The sequence below is a fragment of the Saccopteryx bilineata genome, chromosome 7 (assembly GCF_036850765.1).
Source record: "Saccopteryx bilineata isolate mSacBil1 chromosome 7, mSacBil1_pri_phased_curated, whole genome shotgun sequence".
Lineage (NCBI taxonomy): Eukaryota > Metazoa > Chordata > Mammalia > Chiroptera > Emballonuridae > Saccopteryx > Saccopteryx bilineata.
This window is the reverse complement of record NC_089496.1, coordinates 66,367,711-66,391,673: the sequence shown is the minus strand read 5'-3', so window position 1 is coordinate 66,391,673 and position 23,963 is coordinate 66,367,711. Positions and strand designations below refer to the sequence as shown.

The 23,963-nt window shown below is 43.8% G+C and overlaps 1 long non-coding RNA gene across 1 annotated transcript; it reads left to right on the top strand.

Annotated features, from left to right (window-relative positions):
• The first annotated feature begins 4,817 nt into the window (after nucleotides 1–4,817).
• LOC136310191 (uncharacterized) lies at nucleotides 4,818–8,710 on the top strand. The gene is made up of 3 exons (XR_010726529.1): nucleotides 4,818–4,914; nucleotides 7,756–7,802; nucleotides 8,567–8,710. It is a non-coding gene; the product is annotated as an uncharacterized lncRNA (long non-coding RNA).
• Nucleotides 8,711–23,963: the final 15,253 nt, after the last annotated feature.

Sequence of the window (23,963 nt, the reverse complement as noted above, 5' to 3'; positions counted from 1 at the left end):
AGGAGACATTTGTCCTTGGTTTTATTTATAAATTTGTCCCTTTAGAGTTGAGATTCAGATCCTCATTCGTGTTTGTGAGACTAGTGGAACACCTGAGATTATGTGACTTGGCTTTTTTTTTTTTTTTTTTTTTAAGTAATAAAACTTGCTTCCCAAAAGTTTGTGAGATGTAATTAATGAATTAATGAACATTTCTGAATAATGGCCAAGAATGACTGTACGCTAAGGTGACAAAGCTCGGGAAAGACGTCACATTATGAAGGAGGAAGTCCTTGTGGTTTCCACAATCTGGAAGGGAGTTGAACACTGTGCTCTGATCAAAACTGCATTGTTACTGACAGACGAGAAAGGGTATAATGTGATCAGGAGGGGAGGGGAAAAGGCTTAAGGTTTGTTTTAAGGCTTAACTAGGGATTTTTGACCCAAGCAGAGGTTTGAGAGAATTTCCCTTTATCCACTTTTTTTTTTTTTTTTGTATCCTTGCCTTCAGAGGTTTCACTTGCAACTCCCATCATTTGGCAAAGAAAGGCTGGGCTGAGTTTAAAAGGATGGTTTAACCTGGGGGGTAAGAACCTCTTCTCCCCTCAGCCTGGGAAAAGAATGCAGCTTGCTTCTTAGGGGCCTGCCTTGTTGTATCCTTATGTTTTGCATTGATTACCCCTCTTTGTCTCCTCTGTACACAAGATTCAGATAGAAATCTTGGGCAACTTTTTCTGCAGATGAGCCCAATAGACAGAAGCACAAGAAGCAGAGAGCATCTTCAGACCTTAAGTTATTTGCCTCCAAAATTTCATTAGCACTGCGTCCTGATAAAAGGAGAAAATGTATTTTAAATTTTCAAATATTTTATTATAGCAAATTTGCTTTTTTAAAAACTAGATAAACAGAAGAAAATTAAACAGTACTCCAATAATGCAGGTCCTTGTCCTTTGTAGGATAGATTTAAGTTTGTGTGGGAGAGATTGTGTTGTGTATTCAATTTGGTTCCTTCCTTAATGACTTTAAAAAATACATTGTTTTAGTTTATATTACTTAAAGCAAAGTATGCTCAACAGAAAACAGAAAAAATACAGAAAAATACAAAGGAAAAAAATCACATGGAATGCCAACACCAAGAAATAACCAATATTGTTTGTTTACAATAATACTATACCTAGTTTTGCATCACACATTTTGTATTTAGCCACATAAAATGTACATTTTCTTATGTCAAATGGGAATCTTCATGATTTTTATAGCCTGCATGATATTCTATCAGATGATTATGTCAAAATTAACCATTAGTCATGTTCTTAGATTTCAGAGCTTATACTTAAGACAGCAGATGAATGGCTATTTTAAATGTTCTTTTAAGGATCAATAGACTGAACAGCTTTTGGAAGCTATCTCTTAGAAACCTGTCTCCTAGGAGCTGAAGTATAAAATCTACTGATATCAATGAAGGAGAAATGGGAGTGAGGATGGGAGAAGGAAGAAGGATCTCAATATTTAAAAACAAATCTTGAGGAATGACCTGTGGTGGCGCAGTGGATAAAGTGTCGACCTGTAATGCTGAGGTCACTGGCTCGAAACCCTGTGCGTACCTGGTCAGGGCATATACGGGAATTGGTGCTTCCTGCTCCTCCCCCCCTTCTCTCTCTCTCTCTCTCTAAAAATGAATAAGTAAAAATCTAAAAAAAAAAAAATCTTGAAAACATCCAGATTCCACTCAGTATCAGCATGAAAGGAAAGGTCTTGTAAATTTGCCCCCTCACTGAGCACTACCGGAAAGAAACACAGCAGGCCATCGCGGTTGCTTCCTGTCCTAGACTCAACACCCCCAGAGTCTTGGCTGCTATGCTGGCAAGTTGTAGGCACATTCCATCAGCCAGGGCTCTCCAGGCCTATGCCTCACTCGGTTCCTCGTCCTCTCCTCTGTCCAGCTGCTTCCTAACAGGTCTCCAGCTCTCCAGCCTCACCTGAGCTGTTTGCCATTCCTTGAACCATCTTCCCTTTAAACGTGCTCTTGCTCTCTTGTCTGCCTAAACTCCTATTCTTTCATCAGAATGCAACTCAGTGGCCAGGCCAGATAGTTGGAGCGTCGTCCAGAAGCTCAGAGGTTGCCGGTTTGACCCCCTCTTGGGCCACATACAGGAACAGTCTATGTTCCTCTCTCTCTTTCTCTCTCTCCTTCCTTCCTTTAAAGTCAAATAAGTAATAATATTTTTAAATGAATGCAACTCAAGCCTCACTATCTTGATGATGAAGGTGTAAATTAAGGGGAATTTTCACAAAGACTATCAAAACTTAAACACAACAATCTATGGATCCAGGAATTCTACTTCTAGGAGTGTAGCCTATAGATAGCCTCACACATGGGCAAAAAGGGAATGGATACAAAGATACTGTCTGTGACAGCAAAAGATTATAAAATCCCACACATCCAATAGAGCACTAGTATAAGAAATTCTGACTTATCCCTACAATAAAATATTGTGGGACTATTAAAAAGATATGAGTAACTCTCTAGGTACTGATTTCCAAAATATATTAAGTGAAAAAAACTAAGCTATGAAAAGCTGAATAGATGATGCCTTCATTTGTCTGGAAAGAGAGAGAGGAGTGATACATTTAGATTATGGTAATGAGTGCCTGACCAGGCGGTGGCGCAGTTGGTAGAGCGTCGGACTGGGATGCGAAGGACCCAGGTTCAAGACCCCGAGGTCACCAGCTTGAGCGCAGGCTCATCTGGTTTGAGCAAAGTTCACTAGCTTGGACCCAAGGTCACTGGCTGGAGCAAGGGGTTACTCGGTCTGCTGTAGCCCCACAGTCAAGGCACATATGAAAAAAAAAAAAGATTATGGTAATGAAACCATGAGGCTGCCTCCTTCAGATGGGCAGTCCAGGGTCAGGGTGAGAAAACATTTCCTTTTCACTGTTTACTTTTTGTTCTGTTAGGAAAATGTCTGTTTGCATAAAGTATTAAATTTCTTTAATAACAACAACATCTTAATTCCAGATCCTCTTTATTGAGGAAGCTTTGGCCTCTCCCTCCCTTCATTCCCAGGGAGTTTCGCCCTCCTCACATTCCCTGATTCACTCCAGAGTTTATTCCTTTACAACGCTATCCCATTGTAGTGAATGGAACTGTCCACAGAAGTGGTTTCACTAGAAAACCAATAGCATCTAGAAGACAGGATTGGTATTGGGCTCATTTTTTTTTAACATTTATTTTATTGATCTTAGAGAGAGTAAGGGAGAGAGCGAGAAAGACAGGAACATCAATCTATTTCTGTATGTGCCCTGTCTGGGAATTGAACTGGCAACCTCTGTGCTTCGGGACGATGCTCTAAACCAACCGAGCTATGTGGCCAGGACAATTTTTATTTTTATCTTATTTTTAATTTATTTATTGACTTTAGAGATTGAGGAAGGGAGAGAGAAACATCAATTTGCTGTTCTTGTATGTGCCCAGACCAGGGATTGAACCTGCAACCTTGGTGTATTGGGACCATGTTCTAATCAACAGAGCTACCCAGCCAGGGCTGTGTTCACTATTATGTTCCAAGGATCCAGCATAATGCACACACACTTTCTTTTTCTGTTTGTTTATTTTTGTATTTTTCTGAAGTGAGAAGCAAGAAGACAGACAGACAGACTCCCGCAAGCACCCAACAGGTATCCACCCAGCAAGTCCACTAGGGGGGCGATGCTCTGCCCATCTGGGCTGTTGCTCCGTTGCAACTGGAGCCATTCTAGTGCCTGAGGCAGAGGCCACGAAGCCATCCTCGGTGCCCAGGCCAACCTTGCTCCAGTGGAGCCTTGGCTGCAGAAGGGGAAGAGAGGGACAGAGAGAAGCAGATGAGTGTTTCTCCTGTGTGCCCTGGCCGGGAATCAAACCCAGGACTTCCACACGGTGGGCTGACACTCTACCACTGAGCCAGCTGGCCAGGGCTGTTTGTTTTCAAACATGAACTGTAAAGTCTCCTGTCACAGTCTCCCCCACCATTACCCTGATTCTATTCTGGTAGCCCACGGGCCAGTTTGAGCTCAGAAGACTCATTTTTATAACCTGGCCCTACCCTATACCGTCAGATAACCTCATCAAATCCTCTTTTATCTCCTGCTACACCTGACCTTTCTTCACTGGTTTTGTAATTGCTTTTGGTTTTTCCTATTTGCTTTATAAAAAAATCCACAATGCCCTCATACTCCTTGCCTTTGCACATGAAGTCTCCTCTATGATTGTCCTGTCCTATTTCACCAGCTTAGTCACCTTCACTCAAGTCACTTCCTTTTTGAAGCCTTCCTGTTCTCCTGCCTTGGTAAAATAAACATAACTTGATGTTCCCATGGCTTTCTGGTCAAACTTGTGATCTGTCATTTATTGCAATTGCTGTTTGACGTTAGTCCGCCTGACAAAACTAAGTACTTTCCACGGAAGAGGATTTTTACCTTGTTTATCTGACTCTTCCTAGAATTTACACCTGGCGCATAGCAGGCACTCAGTAAATACTTGTTGCATGAATGGATGGATGAACAAGTTATTGTACTGGTGTGCCAGCACATACTGGGGAGGGCCCCTGACCCAATTTAGCTTATAGCCACAGGTAAAGTAGAAAATTCTCACGAGCCTCAGCAAATCTAATCTTGCGCGTTCCTTGTGCGTCAGCCCTGCAGATATTCCAGGAAGGCGGTTTATTCTCTTCGAACAGTGTGTGCTGGTGTGCTTTTGCAAGGATATTGTACAAACGTGCTGAAAAATTGTAACCTTGTGGGTTTCACCTATAAATACCCCTCTCCCCCTGAGCTCACCACTGTCTGTTGCGAGAGGCGCGGAGGGCAGTCCACTGGCCAGTAAATAAAACTCAAATTGATCACATCAGTTTGGGGCTCCGGTTCCGGTTTGTTGCGGTTGCACCAAAACAGTTATGAGTAAGTGCTCATGATTTTTTTTTATTTTTTTTGTATACAGAGACAGAGGGAGAGTCAGGAGAGGGATAGATAGGGACAGACAGGAACGGAGAGAGATGAGAAGCATCAATCATTAGTTTTTCGTTATGACACCTTAGTTGTTCATTGATTGCTTTCTCATATGTGCCTTGACCAGGGGGCTACAGCAGACCAAGTAACCCCTTGCTCAAGCCAGCGACCTTGGGTCCAAGCTCCAAGCTGGTGAGCTTTACTCAAACCAGATGAGCCTGTGCTCAAGCTGGCAACCTTGGGGTCTTGAACCTGGGTCCTCCGCATCCCAGTCCCATGCTCTATCCGCTGCGCCACCGCCTGGTCAGGCGTGCTTATAATATTTTGATGGGCCGCACATAGTGGTCATCTGTTTCTTATTTTGGGGCAGCATACTTGTACACTGTGTGTGTCACATTCACATGTCGGCCTGGCACCTTGAACAGGAAGCAAGCTTTTGGTGTTTACCACACTCATGCAGGAGGAGAAACCTAATTACATGTGTCCTCCTTAAGGCCCTTAAAAGTACAATTGTCACAGTTGACAAATAAAAATACAGTTAAATGTCTGATAAATAATATTTTAGTGCAATTATGTCCTAAATGTTATGTATACTAAAAATTATTCATTGTTTATCAGAAATTATAATTTGTGTCTATGTCCTGTATCTTATCTTTTTTTGTTTTGTTTTGTTTGTTTTTTGTTTTTCATCCTGTACTTTATCTTATCTGGCACCCGTACCTCAAGGACTGACTTCCCTAACCCTGTCTTCCTGCACTGAGACCCAGGAATCCTTCTTGGAGAATTTTATGAATGATGCAACTTTATCATCTTTATCAAATAAATAAGCAAAATCTCCCAACTCTGCTTACTCATATTTTCACACATATTTAAACCCTTTAGTTTTCTTCCAGAACTCTTTTATTATATGTATTTTAACCATCAGAATCGGGTTCTAATTTGTAGTTCTTTAGCCTCTTAGCCACTTAGAACTGGATCTGAGAGGGAAAACCCCACGACTCCTACCATCTGAATTCTCTCTACAAGGGGGGCCAAAGTAGGTTTACAGTTGGTATGGAACATAATACAATCATTAATAACACGAGAATAAATTTTCGCCACAGGTACAAGCCTACTTCGGTCCCACCCCGTATATGGTAGTTTCTTCCCATCCCTATTCTGCGAGATTAGCCCCAGGCACAGCACGGCTCCGCCCAGCCATGCGGAGCTATTCCGGCTGTAAAATGCCACTTCCCTGCAGATGAAAGAGGGCAGCCGCAGGACGCAGCGTGGACACCTGCACTGGCCTAGCTCTGCGGCCATTATATATTATTATAGATTAGACTTTACATGACAAGACTTTTACAAGTTGGAAACATCACCTGATCTGTAAGGGAGAGTTTTCAGATTTCAGTTGCTTAGCTCTGATAAGCAATCTCTTAGGCCAAAAATTCAGGCACCAACGGCAGCTGCGCTTATTTTTGTCTCAAAGGCACCGTTTCTGGTGACATAAATCTGCATCTTCAAAGTGGGTGACAACTGTGCACAACATACCTTTTTGTTACTTGTAAATCGTTTTCCTTGTGGTTCTAGGAAGTAAGATAATATTACAAATGCTATCCCTTCTTTGACATCCAAACTTGAAAGTTACAGGCTGAACACTGTCCTAAGTGTCTAAACTCTTGCAAAAAACAAAGAAAGAAAACAAAAAAACAAGAAACATTTGTTTAGTTCTCAAATATCACAGTTCTGCATTTTGAAAAACAGGAAAGAGGACATCAGAAATTACTAAAACGTGGCTATTGGAATGTGAAAGAATTTAAATTAGGGGGGAAAAGAGACGTTTAAAAAAAATGTTGGAGTGGAGACATAATGAATGGGGTTTAAATATAGCCTAGAAGCATGGTGAAAAGGGATCCCTCCCGGAGTGGAAAATCAATTTGCCTGGGCCATGATAAGACCGGAACATCACCTCCGTATTGGTAACAATTCATTCTGATACCCAAGGTAGTGTCTGCAGTCAGAGCGCGAGTACAGTAGGAAGGGGTGTGTATGCCTAATTGCCAAAAAAAAAAAAAAAAAAGGCCACGGAGCAGACCATCAGAGGAAGAACAGAAAGGAGGACGATCTTTTATATTTTGAAATGGACTGAAGAAACACTCAATATGTAAAGAGCTTTATTTCTGGAAGACCAGTATTTTTTTCATCCGTTTGCAGAATGGCTTACAGTAAATATTACTTGGTAAGGGGAAGAATTGCGGAGCCACGAAGTGTAATATAATAATATATCCTAGATGTTTATGTTGCAAAAACCATAATTTTTCTTCTTTCGGACAAGATAGCAATAAACTACAGCTTGACTTGTAAATCATGAAAAGCTTCTAACATGAAGTTCTCTGACCACTAAGAAGCAGGAAAAAGCTCATAGATTATTTTACTGTATAAATGATTTATAAACAGAAGACACCTTGTGATGCATGCTGAACCCATCCTGTGGGCATAAACACATTTGTCCTGATTTTTGGTAATTTTTAGTATGTTATAAATGGTCCATTCATCTGTCAAAAATAAGTTTTGCTTCAGAGCCCAATAATAATTTTAAACTTGTTGCACAGTTTATGTGACTTTATGAAGCTGTACCTTTTGTACCATTCCTGTTTTTAGAAGCTCTTTCTGCACAAGAGTCAATATTTCAGGGTTTTGTTTCTTCTCTTGATTATGAGGAAACCTATTCATTCTGATACATTTGCCTAATTATAGACTAGGCTTGCCTTGGGAATTGCCTTCAAACTGAATCTTACTTTTTCTCCCAAGGTAAAATGGAGACCCCGCTTCACATTTCAGTGTCATCGGGTGACCAGGTAAGGAATTCTGGGCAGGAAATGTGCGAATGACTGCAAGAGGAACCTCAGTAATTTTCCATGGCCCGCCCCCAGCCCCTCCAGTTCCAACCCCGCGCTGGCGGCGGGAGCAGCGGAGTGTGGCTGCGCGGTGGGCGCACGCTTCTCGTTGCCCGGGATACCAGCTCCTCCACCCATGGCGCACGAGGCCCTTTTGTTTCCAAGATGGCTTCCGAGTTCTGGCTTTAATGCGCCAGGAACAAAGCAAAGCCAGTGCAACAACCCTGTGCTTCGCAGAAACCAGAACCAAAGTTGTATGGCTGGTTTTCAGAATGTTCAGTATCAATATCTATTTACTTTTATAACTTTACAAAAATTATTTCAGTTAGGCTACCTGGATGGAAGAAACAGGGGGTGTAAACCATGTCTCTTCGCCTTTCCATGGCAGGGCTTTTGGTCTCCAAGTTGATGATACTTCACTGCTAAGCGTTCTGGCTTTTCCTGTTAAAATAGCTCAGGGAAAAGTCTTTTTAGTTTTAAACTGGGCTCTAAACCGTATAATTATGTGGGACTCAATTAGGTAGTAGCCCCTGGCCGTCTTCTCCCTTTTAGAATAAATACTTGTTGATTTTTCTATTTTTTCTTCCTCTGGGAAGTTTGGTTTACACCCAGATTAATCTTACGGTGCCGTTATAATTATTATAAGATTGTAAATTCCTCTGGGCATAGGGACTATGTTTTATTAATCTTTTTTTATTAAATTTATTTATTTATTCATTTTAGAGAGGAGAGGGAGAGACAGAGAGAGAGAGAGAGAGACAGAGAGAGAGAAGGAGAGAGGAACTGGAAGCATCATCAACTCCCATATGTGCCTTGACCAGGCAAGCCCAGGGTTTCGAACGGGCGACCTCAGCATTTCCAGGTCGACGCTTTATCCACTGCGCCACCACAGGTCAGGTTGTTTTATTAATCTTTATATTCCAGAAGTGTTTTTGCCTACAGCCAATCTTCAAAAAATGTCGCTATATAATACAAACTATTGAGGCTTTTTACTTTGCCAAGCACTGTTGTATGAGGTACATATATTCCCAAGATTGCTGCCATTTTATAGAGGGAGAAACTGAGGCACCAAGAGGGAAAGTAAGTGTCCACAGCGCAGCTTGTGAACGGTGGAGCTGAGATTCAAACCCGGACAATCCAAGCCCGGCGCTGGGCTGCCATGGTGCTGTTGCGTCTGTAAATACTCCAGAGCACGTGACGTCTTCACCTTGCAGCACTCTGGGAGGAGTGTGGACGTCTCTTTCCCAGAAATATGTTGCGCTTTGTTATGAATAGACTTTTCACATTTGCAATTAGTCCAGGCATTTAGATGCTTATCATACTTTGAGCCGAAAAAACCTAAACAGAGCCAACCTTCATGACAGGTGTTGGAGAAATATAATTAAAAACAAAACTGCCTGCCAACTCCCCTCCCCCCCCAAAAAAAAAAACCCTGTCCACAAAAATGGAAGAGAACGAAAACAGGTTTATTATTGAATAAGCATGAAACCAAAAAATATGATGTGCATCAAAGGCAATCCACTGAGAGATTGCAAAGACGGTTCACCCTTATACATAGCTAAGCAGATACACCCTGTTACTTACCTGTTCTCAAGATAAACAACTAACTCGTCCGCAGGTGGAAGGACTTGGCAGCACCATTTGTCACACACAGCTCACTCCAAATTCACGTTGGTATTTGGCAGCTGGTGACCTGTTAGCTAATTAGTTTATCCGAGGGAAAAATAAACATTTTTATAACAGGAGGAAGGTTTATAACTTGGAACCAGGCACCTACCACAGTTAGACTCCTACTCTCCCACAGAACCTGTGAAATAGGGATGTTATCTGTCTTGTTGGTTACATTTCAAAGAGATGGCTCTCACCTCATTGGGAAAGACAGCCATGGGTTGTAAAGCTGTTAAGAGGCTTATTTACCTTTTGAAAAGGTTTGCATACTTCGCACAGGGCAGGGCAAATTTTCTCAAGTAAATGCTGAAAGAAAGGGAGCGGGCGTGTCTCTTTCCCTTTCTCTACTGGGGAGGTTTGTTTATTTAGATTTGTATCTATCCTGACACAGGATGCAAAGACAACTTAGGCCAGCGCAATTTTTTTTTTCTTTTCTTTTTTTAGTGAGGCAGGAAGAAAGAGACAGAGAGGCAGAAAACATTGAGCTGTTCCTGTATGTGCCTGACCGGGATCGAACCGCAGGCTAGCTCTTTCATCCGAGTCTGCTTGCATTCAAATTTTCACCTCACTGACCCACCCTTTTTATAGACATACTAGTGAGGCAACTTGTAGGAAGCCAGAATATATTACCAAATGCAGAGGGTTCATTTCTATTCTGATTCAAATTCTTACTTCCTGGTTTCTTTGAAATGATATCTAATTCTTAGCAGATGCTGAGAGAATTTGTGTGCTGCACCAGACCATGAGAATGTGTCTCAGAACCGCCAAACGGACGACTGGCTTTGATGTTCTTTTGAGCTCAGTCTTCAGTATTCTGTCCTCCCTCGTCATTGCACAGCCTTAGCTACACCTGACAGGGGAGCCCTTCCCTCCACAGGCCTCCTGGCTGTCAAACACCTATCCTAGCTTCTCTGACAAAGACTTGGGCCGCTGGTGGCCTCCGTGACTTAGTGACTTAGCTTGTGCCGGTATTCAGCCTGGACCACCTTCCTCCAGTTTCTTTCTTTCTTTTTTTTTTTTTTTTTTTTAATTTTTTTAAATTTTCTTTTAATAATTTTTATTTATTTCTTTTTTTTATTTATTCATTTTAGAGAGGAGAGAGAGAGAGACAGAGAGAGACAGAGAGGAGAGAGAGATGGGGGGAGGAGCTGGAAGCATCAACTCTCATATGTGCCTTGACCAGGCAAGCCCAGGGTTTCAAACTGGCGACCTCAGCATTTCCAGGTCGATGCTTTATCCACTGCACCACCACAGGTCCTTCCTCCAGTTTTTTGCTTGGCGCAAATACCAAGATAGCTTGGCTATCCTTGCCTTCCTGATCACTCACCTCATTCTGATTTGGTCTCTCCTCAGCTCACAGGCCAGGTGGTCATCTCCCCTGTTATGACTCTCACAACTCATGTTTCAAGTCCTAGTTCATAAACTTCTTGAGAGCAAAGATTAAAAAAAAATAAAATAAATCTTTTTGTATCCAAGCACCTTATAGCAGGGTGCCTGGATAAATCTATCTGAGATCTCGAACTGGTGATCTAAAGGCCTCATCCAGCTCACCAAACTAGTTTTGGCTCCTTTCTAAAATGTGCTTTACAGTAGATAAAGCATCGACCTGGAACACTGAGGTTACCGGTTCGAAACCCTGGGTTTCCCTGGTCAAGGCATATATGGGAGTGGATGCTTCCTGCTCCTCCCCCCTTCTCTCTTTTTATCTCTCTCCTCTCTTAAAATGAATAAATAAAATCTTCAAAAAATATGTTTTAAATTTCAGGTCACATTTTCAAATCTGGATTTTACATAAGATCAGGCTCATTGACTTCTCTTGAAGAATAAGATATGGCCTGACCAGGCGGTGGCGCAGTGGATAGAGCATTGGACTGGGACACAGAGGACCCAGGTTTGAAACCCTGAGGTCGCTGGCTTGAGCGCGGCTTCACCAGCTTGAGCGCGGGATCACTGGCATGAGCATGGGATCATAGACGTGACCCCAAGGTCGCTGGCTTGAAGCCCAAGGTCGCAGGCTTGAGCAAGGGGTCACTCGGTCTTCTGGAGCCCCCAGGGTCAAGGCACATTTGAGAAGCAATCAATGAACTAAAGAGCCACAATGAAGAATTGATGCTTCTCATCTCTCTCCCTTCCTGTCTGGGCCTATCTGTCCCTCTCTCTGTCTCTCTCTGTCTCTGTGTGTGTCACACACACACACACACACACACACACACACAAATATGGTTCCCCTTGGGCCTGTTTCCACATGGCAGCAGGTGCCTGGCACAGAGACGGGACAAGGTCGCCTCACTTTACTGCAGCCTCTGCCACCATATTGCTTCCCCATCGAGGCTCAGTACAAGGTGTCATTTATATTGAGTGCGTGCTGATATTCATCTTGGAGTAAAATAGTTCTCAATACCAAAAGAGAGAAAGCAAGACTAAAAGCATCTTTCAAGAATAATGGGAGAGCTGTCTCTGGGTTTATTAGGCACATAAAATGTGTCTGTCTCCCTAAAGTCCTCTGCTTATTAGTTTATCTTCCTGACCCCAGAGATATTTGAGTTTTTGACCCTTAGGGTTGATACTCAAAAGCTGTTTGAGGAAGGGAAGAAAGAAGGTAGGGGAAAAGAGTTCAGCAAATGGTTAAATTTCTTTCCTTTTTTCCAAGTTTATGCAGGGGAGATAGAGAGACAAACTCCCACATGGGCCCCAACAGGGAACCACCCCACAACCCTGTGTAGAGACGATGCTCTGCCTATCTGGGGACATGCTCATAACTGAGCTATTTTTAGCGCCTCAGGTGGAGGCTCTACGAAGCCACCTTCAGCGCCTAGGGCTGACATGCTAGAACTCATCCAGCCATGGCTGCAGGAGAGGAAGAGAGAGAGAAGGAGTAGGGTGTAGAAGCTGATAGTTGCTTCTTCTGTGTGCCCTGACCGGGAATTGAACCCAGGACATTCACATGCCGGGTGGATGCACTACCACTGAGCGAACCGGCCAGGGCCAAATGGTTAAGATTTCAAACTTTTAAATCCAGTTTCTTGAACAGACTTCCCACATTATCACCTTTGGACAATCCTTCCATTCCATCGTGAACATCTAACATATGCTGGATTTGGGTTGAGTGTGCACATGATAATCAGATTCCTATAGCAACTATCTTATTAAAAACCAGTAAGAGGCCCTGGCTGGTTGGCTCAGTGGTAGAGCGTCGGCCTGGCATGCAGAAGTCCTGGGTTCGATTCCCGGCCAGGGCACACAGGAGAAGCGCCCATCTGCTTCTCCACCCCTCCCCCTCTCCTTCCTCTCTGTCTCTCTCTTCCCCTCCCTCAGCGAGGCTCCATTGGAGCAAAGATGACCCGGGCGCTGGGGATGGCTCCTTGGCCTCTGCCCCAGGCGCTAGAGTGGCTCTGGTCACAACAGAGCAATGACCCGGAGGGGCAGAGCATCGCCCCCTGGTGGGCATGCCGGGTGGATCCTGGTCGGGTGCATGCGGGAGTCTGTCTGACTGTCTCTCCCCGTTTCCAGCTTCAGAAAAACAAAAACAAAAACAAAAAAACCCAGTAAGATAAGTTCATATATATGTCCTTTGTCCTACTGACTCAACAGGTACACACACAAAAATCATCACATGCGGGTAATTTTCTAGAGGATTATAGCACCTTATATATGGGAGGCAATGTCTGAATTATTTTGTAAAACTAACAAACAAGAGGAAGTCATTAGCCCTGTTGCTATCATCAATGCTTTCAGATCAAAATAAGCTTCTACATATAGATCTTTCCTCTTGAAACACCAGCAAGGTAAGTATTGAGGTACAAAGTAGAAGAATACTGATATTCTGTCTCACATCAAACTGACCAAGATAGCAAAACCATATTTAAGACTTTACATAGGTTTTTAAAAAATGCTTATTTTATTGATTTGAGAGAGAGAGAGAGAGGAGCATTGATCTGTTCCTGTATGTGCTTGACCAGGATCGAAACAGCAACCTCTACGCTTCCTTCCGTTTCTTGGGGAGGATGCTGTAACCAGCTGAGCTATCTGGCCAGGGCAAGATGTTACATAGTTTTTAATTCTAGGGATTTATTTAATAGAACTTTTGTTTTCAAGGAAGGATTGTAAATTATTTCCTTCTGAAGTCTGGTAGCTTAAAGCTACATCGTTTAAACAATTATCCTATCTGGTTTAGTGGAACAGAGAATCTCTCTGAAATCCTTGAGTGTTCTCGGTCCTTAATGGCATTATTGACTATGGAATAACATGGAGTCAAGGCAAAGTGTTTCTTTCTGCTCCAAACATGCTGGGACATCATGGCATGTAACTCAGGTCATCTGTCCCTGTAGCTTTTCCTTGCCTAGGATTTTATTATTATTATTATTTTAATTTTTATTTATTGATTTCAGTGAGAGAGGATGGATGGATGGAGGGAAGGAGGAAGAGAGAGAGAGACAGACAGACAGACATTCCTGTATGTGCCCTGACCGGGAATCAAACCGGCCACCTCTGAGCTTCCGGATGGTGCTCTAACCAACTGAGCTATCCAGCCAGGGTGCCTAGGATTTTAAAGGCATCGAATACTTTTCTGCCTGGCCATATCAGTCCTTTCCAAAGTGTAGCACTGTGAGGTGGGACCATTAATTGAGGTGGGACCAGTTAGGAAAAGCCTCAGGGTGGATGCTGACTTAGCCTTCCGTTAAGAAATGAGTTTTCCTCTTAGACCCACAGACAAATAAGTGAAGGGTACACAACCAGGTTATCAAAGGGGATGGTGTCAGAAATGGTTACATTTATTAAACTCCTGGTTGAAGACTTCTATGCACTGGGAGAGAAAAACAGCCAGCCATGCAAACTGCGTCTACTTTGGACTTGACACAAGAATGAACCAACCGCACACTAGAAAGGACCCAGAGCAGAATGAACCAACCACACACTAGAAAGGACCCAGAGCAGAATGAACCAACCACACACTAGAAAGGACCCAGAGCAGATCCGAACCAACCACACACTAGAAAGGACCCAGAGCAGATCCGAACCAACCACACACTAGAAAGGACCCAGAGCAGATCCGAACCAACCACACACTAGAAAGGACCCAGAGCAGATCTGAACCAACCACACACTAGAAAGGACCCAGAGCAGAATGAACCAACCACACACTAGAAAGGACCCAGAGCAGAATGAACCAACCACACACTAGAAAGGACCCAGAGCAGATCCGAACCAACCACACACTAGAAAGGACCCAGAGCAGAATGAACCAACCACACACTAGAAAGGACACAGGCAGAATGAACCAACCACACACTAGAAAGGACCCAGAGCAGAATGAACCAACCACACACTAGAAAGGACACAGGCAGAATGAACCAACCACACACTAGAAAGGACCCAGAGCAGATCCGAACCAACCACACACTAGAAAGGACCCAGAGCAGATCTGAACCAACCACACACTAGAAAGGACCCAGAGCAGAATGAACCAACCACACACTAGAAAGGACCCAGAGCAGAATGAACCAACCACACACTAGAAAGGACCCAGAGCAGATCCGAACCAACCACACACTAGAAAGGACCCAGAGCAGAATGAACCAACCACACACTAGAAAGGACCCAGAGCAGAATGAACCACACACTAGAAAGGACCCAGAGCAGATCTGAACCAACCACACACTAGAAAGGACCCAGAGCAGAATGAACCACACACTAGAAAGGACCCAGAGCAGATCTGAACCAACCACACACTAGAAAGGACCCAGAGCAGAATGAACCAACCACACACTAGAAAGGACACAGGCAGAATGAACCAACCACACACTAGAAAGGACCCAGAGCAGATCTGAACCAACCACACACTAGAAAGGACCCAGAGCAGATCTGAACCAACCACACACTAGAAAGGACCCAGAGCAGATCTGAACCAACCACACACTAGAAAGGACCCAGAGCAGAATGAACCACACACTAGAAAGGACCCAGAGCAGATCTGAACCAACCACACACTAGAAAGGACCCAGAGCAGAATGAACCAACCACACACTAGAAAGGACCCAGAGCAGATCTGAACCAACCACACACTAGAAAGGACCCAGAGCAGAATGAACCACACACTAGAAAGGACCCAGAGCAGATCTGAACCAACCACACACTAGAAAGGACCCAGAGCAGAATGAACCAACCGCACACTAGAAAGGACCCAGAGCAGATCTGAACCAACCACACACTAGAAAGGACCCAGAGCAGAATGAACCAACCGCACACTAGAAAGGACCCAGAGCAGAATGAACCAACCGCACACTAGAAAGGACCCAGAGCAGATCTGAACCAACCACACACTAGAAAGGACCCAGAGCAGAATGAACCAACCGCACACTAGAAAGGACCCAGAGCAGAATGAACCAACCACACACTAGAAAGGACCCAGAGCAGATCCGAACCAACCACACACTAGAAAGGACCCAGAGCAGATCTGAATCAACCACACAGTAGAAAGGACCCAGAGCAGAATGAACCAACCACACACTAGAAAGGACCCAGAGCAGAATGAACCAACCACACACTAGAAAGGACCCAGAGCAGAATGAACCAACCACACACTAGAAAGGACCCAGAGCAGAATGAACCAACCGCACACTAGAAAGGACCCAGAGCAGATCCGAACCAACCACACACTAGAAAGGACCCAGAGCAGATCTGAATCAACCACACAGTAGAAAGGACCCAGAGCAGAATGAACCAACCACACACTAGAAAGGACCCAGAGCAGAATGAACCAACCACACACTAGAAAGGACCCAGAGCAGAATGAACCAACCACACACTAGAAAGGACCCAGAGCAGAATGAACCAACCACACACTAGAAAGGACCCAGAGCAGAATGAACCAACCACACACTAGAAAGGACCCAGAGCAGATCCGCAGCCCTGAGGCTGTGTTCTGATGAAAAGACTCAGGAGGGACGAGGGGAAGGTGGCTGTTCTGATGAGAAAATGGTAGTAAGTCACCTCTCTTAGCCTGGAAGCTGCCCCAAAATATGCATTCCAGTCTGTTGGAAGACCCATACCATATCACACATTGTAGGGTCGTGCTGATTCTGCTCATCGCCCATCTCAGTCCTCTAGATATCTCAGCAGCTCTGCTTGATTGTGGTGTTGGCACGAGGACCATAAAATCTTCAGTAGAGCCTGACCTGTGGTGGCGCAGTGGATAAAGCGTCGACCTGGAAATGCTGAGGTCGCCGGTTCAGAACCTTGGGTTTGCCTGGTCAAGGCACGTATGGGAGTTGATGCTTCCAGCTCCTCCCCCGTCTCTCTCTCTCTCTCTCCCCCCCCTTTCTCCTCTCTAAAAAAATAAAAAAATAAATAAAATCTTCAGTAGCAAATGGAACCTACTGGCAAATAGACTGTATATGATGTGAAACAGGCTCATTCAGGGACAAGTACACGGTGACAGAAAATGATTTGACTTTGGGCGACTGGCACACATTGCAATCAACAGTTTAAATACTATAGAGATGTTTACCTGAAACCTATGTGCTCTTATGTACCAATGCCACCCCATTACATTTAATTTCTATATAAAAAATAAATTTTAAAAAAGCACCAGGCTCTACTCTTTTATAGATTCTTGCTGTATTGGCCAAGAGTTCGCTTAAAGGCCTTAATCACTGTAAAAAAAAAAAAAAAAAGAAGAAGAAGACTGGATAAAGAAGATGTGGTACATATACACTATGGAATACTACTCAGCCATAAGAAATGATGACATCAGATCATTTACAACAAAATGGTGAGATCTTGATAACATTATATGGAATGAAATAAGTAAATCAGAAAAAAACAAGAACTGCATGATTCCATACATTGGTGGGACATAAAAACGAGACCAAGAGACATGGACAAGAGTGTGGTGGTTACGGGGGGGGGGGGGGAAGGGGAAGGGGGAGGGGGAGGGGAACAAAGAAGACTAGATAGAAGGTGACGGAGGACAATCTGACTTTGGGTGATGGGTATGCAACATAATTGAATGACAAGATACCTGGACATGTTTTCTTTGAATATATGTACCCTGATTTATTGATGTCACCCCATTAAAATTAATAAAACTTATTTATAAAAAAAGAATTAGGCTATGTAAAACATTTAACACTATCAAACTTCAATATGTTTATTCTTTTTTTTTTTTTTTTGTATCTTTCTGAAGCTGGAAATGGGAAGAGACAGTCAGACAGACTCCCGCATGCGCCGGACCGGGATCCACCCGGCACGCCCACCAGGGACAACGCTCTGCCCACCAGGGGGCGATGCTCTGCCCCTCCGGGGCATCGCTCTGACGCGACCAGAGCCACTCCAGCGCCTGGGGCAGAGGCCAAGGAGCCATCCCCAGCGCCCAGGCCATCCCTGCTCCAATGGAGCCTTGGCTGTGGGAGGGGAAGAGAGAGACAGAGAGGAAGGAGGGGGTGGGGGTGGAGAAGCAAATGGGCGCTTCTCCTATGTGCCCTGGCCAGGAATCGAACCCAGGTCCCCCGCACGCCAGGCCGACGCTCTACCGCTGAGCCAACCGGCCAGGGCCCAAACTTCAATATGTTTATATAGAGGGGAAAAAGCATTTCTCATTTTTAATTTGTTCATGCTAAGAGAAAAGCTAGATAAAATAACTTATTTTCTGTAATTGCCGCTTGTGGGAGAATACATAAAATATTATCTTTAAAAAGTAAAAAAAAAAAAAAAAGCACCAGGCTCATTCAGCGCCCTACACATTTATTTGTGGTTCCATGTGAGAAATGGAAGCTCTGATTATTGCCGCTTCCCTAAGCAAGCAGCAATATTTGTGTCCTGTCTACAAAAACAAAGCAATAGTTCCTCTTCGTAGGTGTTCAGTCGCTTCAAAAGGGCTGATGCAAATATTTTCATACCTGACTTTAAGGATACTAACAAACAAAGAAATTCAATCAGTTAAATTACAGTGTAGGTTTGAAGGCAAGAAACGTGCCCTTTGTAATTTTGATTCTAATTCAGAAGCCACAGGAATTTCCCTCCACAGGATAGAGTCACCCCATCTATCTCAGGAAAACTGGGCAAAGCCAAACCAGTCTCCAATTCCTGAGGAAATTTAGAGGCCATGTCACCTGACTGATATCAACTCAAAGGCGTTTATTGCCATTCTATTAAGCATCCTATTTTATCTCTATATCCTGTGCATATTCCCTTTCCAGGTCCCCGTGACTTGGGATCTATTCAGGGCTGTCATTTCATTGGATGAGAAGGCCACTCACTGTGCCGTGTGCTAGACCTCTACCCCACCCCCCATCCCTTCGAGTTAGAAGGTAGTTCCTGAATCTACACAGGCCTCTTTTCCCATCTACTATTTATTTATTTATTTATTTATTTTACAGAGGCAGAGATAGACAGGGACAGACAGACAGGAACGGAGAGAGATGAGAAGCATCAATCATTCGTTTTTCGTTGCGCGTTGCGACTTCTTAGTTGTTCATTGATTGCTTTCTCATATGTGCCTTGACCGCGGGCCTTCAGCAGACCGAGTAACCCCTTGCTGGAACCAGCGACCTTGAGTCCAAGCTGGTGAGCTTTTTTGCTCAAGCCAGATGAGCCCGCGCTCAAGCTGGCGACCTCGGGGTCTCGAACCTGGGTCCTTCCGCATCCCAGTCCGACGCTTTATCCACTGCGCCACCACCTGGTCAGGCCACAGGCCTCTTTTCCTTTCCTTTCTATATTTCTATATTTATTTATTCTCTCCATGTCTTCCTTTTTCACTATTTTCCTTTAAACGTCTAACAACGTAGGTAAATAGGAGGAGGCAAAAGAAACAGGAGTTGAAAATGTGTTGTATACGACACACGTGCAGACAGGTAGGAAGATGTGCCATCTGCTTTGGAGCGTTTGCAATGAGTTATATTTATGAAAAGCAGACAAGTTCCACAGTCGGGGCCAACCTCCCAGTCCTGTTTCTCAAGAAGGGTACAAGCCACTGAAATCAACGAAGGGAAACAAGGTGGGGCGTGATCATTAATACGCTGCTTTAGAAATAGGGCCATAGGAGCCGTATATGGACTGCAGTGCCTACGGGTCTTACATTTAGCTATGGGAAGTGATCCGTCAACATTTCCATGTCTGCAAATCGTGCGTAATATAAAACCCAGGGTTGTATCCAGTCAGACCACAAGATGAGGCAGAGTAAAGGTTTGAACTAAGTTTGCTCCGTTTTCTAGGACAGGCACACAAGTTATAAGTAAAAGGACCCCTGGCTTTAGGCCTCTTTCAGTTTGTAGACAGTCCATTTAAATCCTTTGTCCCCGAGGACCAACTCAAAGCGGTAACCTTGGCTACCGCTGTCGCAGAAGAAACACTCTCGCTCCCCAGATTTCCAGTTCTATATTCAGTTTTTGAAAATTGGTTCTGTTGAAAGCGGGGGAAAAAAACAACAACTTTTTTTGCCTTCGTTATTGACACCGAGAAGCACTCCTCAGACTGTTCGGAGGGGAAACAATGAGTCATTGATGCTGTCAGTCCAGGTGGAGCGCGCATTCCAGACGGAGGCCGCCCAGTTAACCCGTGCGCGCCCCTCTCGGAGCCGAGGCTCAGTCTCGGTGCGGCTCTGGGGCAAGCGCGGCGGCCTCCGCGCCTGGCTGTGCTGGGAGGAAGGTGGACTGTGTATGTAGCCAAGGCAGTGCTGCTGCGGGCCGTCGCATGGGGCCTTGGGGCTGTTTGTTACCGTGTAATTGGCTCCAGGAGAGGGGTGGAGGGGTGAAAACACTGCCCAGGATATATTTAGTTGAAGTGCAGCTGGGCTAGCACTTTAAACAAGGGAGCTTTTGTCCTTGGGCTGAAGTGTTTTTCTTAACTCCACCGGGTGAAAAACCTAAGCCACGTAGGGGTTCCCCCCCTCCCCCGCACTCTATTTTCTCTTCTTGGGGACAGTGTAGAAGTTTCTGGGTTTTGTTTTGTTTTTCTAAAAAAAGAAACGGAGAAACTTTGATGCAGAGCTGACACAAATATTTAAGCACACATTCCTGCTGGAAGACACAGTGAAGGAATTCAGACCATATTTTTTTTAAATATATTTTTTATTTATTGATCTTAGAGAGACAGGAAGGGAGAGAGACTGAAATATCAATCTGCTCCTGTATGTGCCCTGACCGGGGATCGAACCCTTAACCTTTATGTATTGAGTTGATGCTCTAACCAACCAAGCTATCTGGCCAGGGCCTGATTGTTTCTTAGCACCTTGCATTCTTATAATTAATTTCCTGTCGGTTCAAGCTGGAATTGAGTATTTCCAAACATCTTTAATTGGACAAATTTATGGAGTTAAAAACCTAATTAAATTTTATAAGCTGACAGAACCCTGTTTCACTTGAGTTGATTCACATTTTCCAGTAATAAAAGATTTACTTCTGCTCTGACGGGCACAGTTTCTTTACAACAGATGACTGATGAGCCATGCAGTGTCTCTTGCTCGCGTCCACCTCGGGAAACCAGAGAATCGCCAACCTGCTGCCAGGCCTTGCAGCCGTGATGGAAATGCCATATATATTATGGGAATGTTGTCTTCCATTAAGAAGTAAGTAGTACAGGAAATATTTTCCATAAAAATCTCATTTGAACTTATGAACCAAGGGCAAAAACTAATAGTAGTCTATGACTTTGGTAATACTAGAAAACCAGGCTGTGTTAGTCCGGGTCTCTCTAGAGGTAGAGATACCAATAGGAAGGAGGGGTAGATGGGTGTGTGGAGAGGTGGATGGGCAGATATATTAAGGGGTTGTCTCATGTAATTATAGAGGCTGTCATGCCCAGAATCTGCCAAGTGAAATGACAGACTGATGCATGAATTCTGAAGGTCACATGTTGCAGAATTTCCTCTTGCTCGGGGTAGGTCAGTCTTGGTATTATTCAGCCCTTCAACTGATTAGACGAGACCCACCCATACTATGGAGGGCAATCTGCTTTACTCAAAGTTCAGTGATTTAAATGTTAATCTCTCCAAAAATACCCTTATAGAAACATTCAGAATAATGCTTGACCAGCGGGCACTGTGGCCCTGCCAAGTTACACATAAAATTAACCATCACACAGACTAGCACACCCATTTTGGAAAACTCACTTGTTAAATGACAAGGTTGCTTTTCCAGGCTGAAGCTATGGTGAGGGTATGAAAATGGATCTGATCCCCACCTTCAGGGATAGCTCTACTTCTTTCTTCCTAGCTCCTCCTCTCTTTTAGATGTTAACAAAGATTAATGCTATTTTGTTTTTGAAGTGTTTACTTTATTGGTTTTAGAGAGAGGAGGGAGATAGAGAGAGAGAAACACGAGTGTCAATCTGCTCCTGTATGCGCCATGACCGGGGATTAAACTGGCAACCTCTGTGCTTGGGATGATGCTCTAACCAACCTAGCTCTCCGGCCAGGGCAGATAAATGCTATTTTAAGCCACTAAATTTGGGGATAACTTGTTCCACAGTAATAGATAACTAGCATGGTAAGATTACAGTTAACTTTATAAGAAACTCCTGTACTGAACTATCTTCCAAAGTGATCTAACCATTCTATTCTGTGCTCTGACCAGCAATGCATGGTGGTTCCAGATGCCTAATCCTTTACTAACAGTTGATATCTATCATGGAGTCTTTCAAATTTTAGCCCTTCAAGTGGATGTGGAGTTCTTTCTTATTGTGCTGTTAATTTGCATTTTCTGATGATGCCACCCACATGTACTTTTGATCAGAAGTACACTGCTCACAAAAATGAGGGGATATTTTTATTGTTTCATATTCATTTTGAGATATCTCTTAGTTTCTGTGAGCAGCACATCACTACCCAACTTAGAAAACCACCTTATATACTATGATATCTCATAGGCATCTGTCAGAACACCATCTCATCCCAGCCCCTGACATTTCAGAGCTTTTGCTAACATTTCTGATTTGTTATTTTAAAATAATTGCTACAAAAATGAGTCTGTATGGTTACATATTTATCCACACTGGGAATTATCAAGTCAGTTTGAAAGCCCTGGAAGAGAGGAATTAAGAGCCATCTATCTGCAGATATAGGATCTACTCCACCATAGCCTGTTATTTTGAATCTTTTTTTTTTTTTAAGGGTTATTGTATTGATTTTAGAGAGGGAGAGAGAGACGGAAACGTCTAGACGCCCTGGCTGGTGATCAGACCAGCAACCGCTGCGCTCCAGGACGACGCTCTAACCAACCCAGCTACTGCCCGTCACTCACCGGGGCTGATATTGCTGCTTGCTGAGAAACCAGGTACCTCTCACAGAGAGCACTCACCATACCAGTACTGCCAGACACATACTATTACCCTCACCCCAGTCCCAATGAAGATGGAGTTGCAAGAGCTGAAGAAACTTGGCTGTGGCCACACCACTGAATTTGAACCCCATATCATTTTTATTTGATTCCAAACAGGTTTTGCTCACTTCTTTCTAATTTTATACCAAAATGGAAGAAAACATGTTGGTCTAAAGGAAAAGTGGAAAACATTCTAGAAACGGGAGGTGAGAGGCTGGGTGTTAACTCCTCACTCTGTCACTAGTCAATAGTTCCCTCACCCCCTGGTCAGGTCCCTCTCTGCATCACAATTCCCCATTATTAAAAATAAAAAGTGGGATGAAGTCCATATCCAGGTTAAAAATGGCTATACACAAGATACTGGTCTGAACATTTTACATGAGTTAACTTATTTATAGCTCATAAAAGCCCTGTGAGCCTGACCAGGCAGTGGCGCAGTGGATAGAGCGTCGAACTGGGATGCCGAGGACCCAGGTTCAAGACCCCGAGGTGCCAGCTTGAACATGGGCTCATCTGGTTTGAGCAAAAGCTCACCAACTTGGACCCAAGGTCGCTGGCTCGAGCAAAGGGTTACTCGGTCTGCTGAAGGCCCACGGTCAAGGCACATATGAGAAAGCAATCAATGAACAACTAAGGTGTTGCAATGCGCAACGGAAAACTAATGATTGATGCTTCTCATCTCTCTCCGTTCCTGTCTGTCTGTCCCTGTCTATCCCTCTCTCTGACTCTCTCTCTGTCTCTGTTAAAAAAAAAAAAGCCCTGTGATATAAGTACTGTTATTATACCCATTTAACAGATGAATAGACTGAGGCACAGAGATTAAATAACTTTCTCAGAGTCACAAAAGTAATAAATGGTATAGCTGTGATTTAGACCCAGGCAGTCTGGTTCCAGAATCCATGATCTTACTAAGCTAGGCAACATTCATTGAAAGCCTAATTTTAGCAATGACCTTATGACATCATTAGTAACAGTATTCTCTCCCCACCCCCACCCTCCTGCCTACTTTTTGAATGAAATAGAACTAAGCCTTAGAAAATTTATTACATCCTAAGTCCCACAGCCGGACAATGGTGGAGCCAGGATGGGAAACCTAGGCAGCTTGTCATCAAAATTAGGGTCAAGTGTCTCCAGGCGTCAG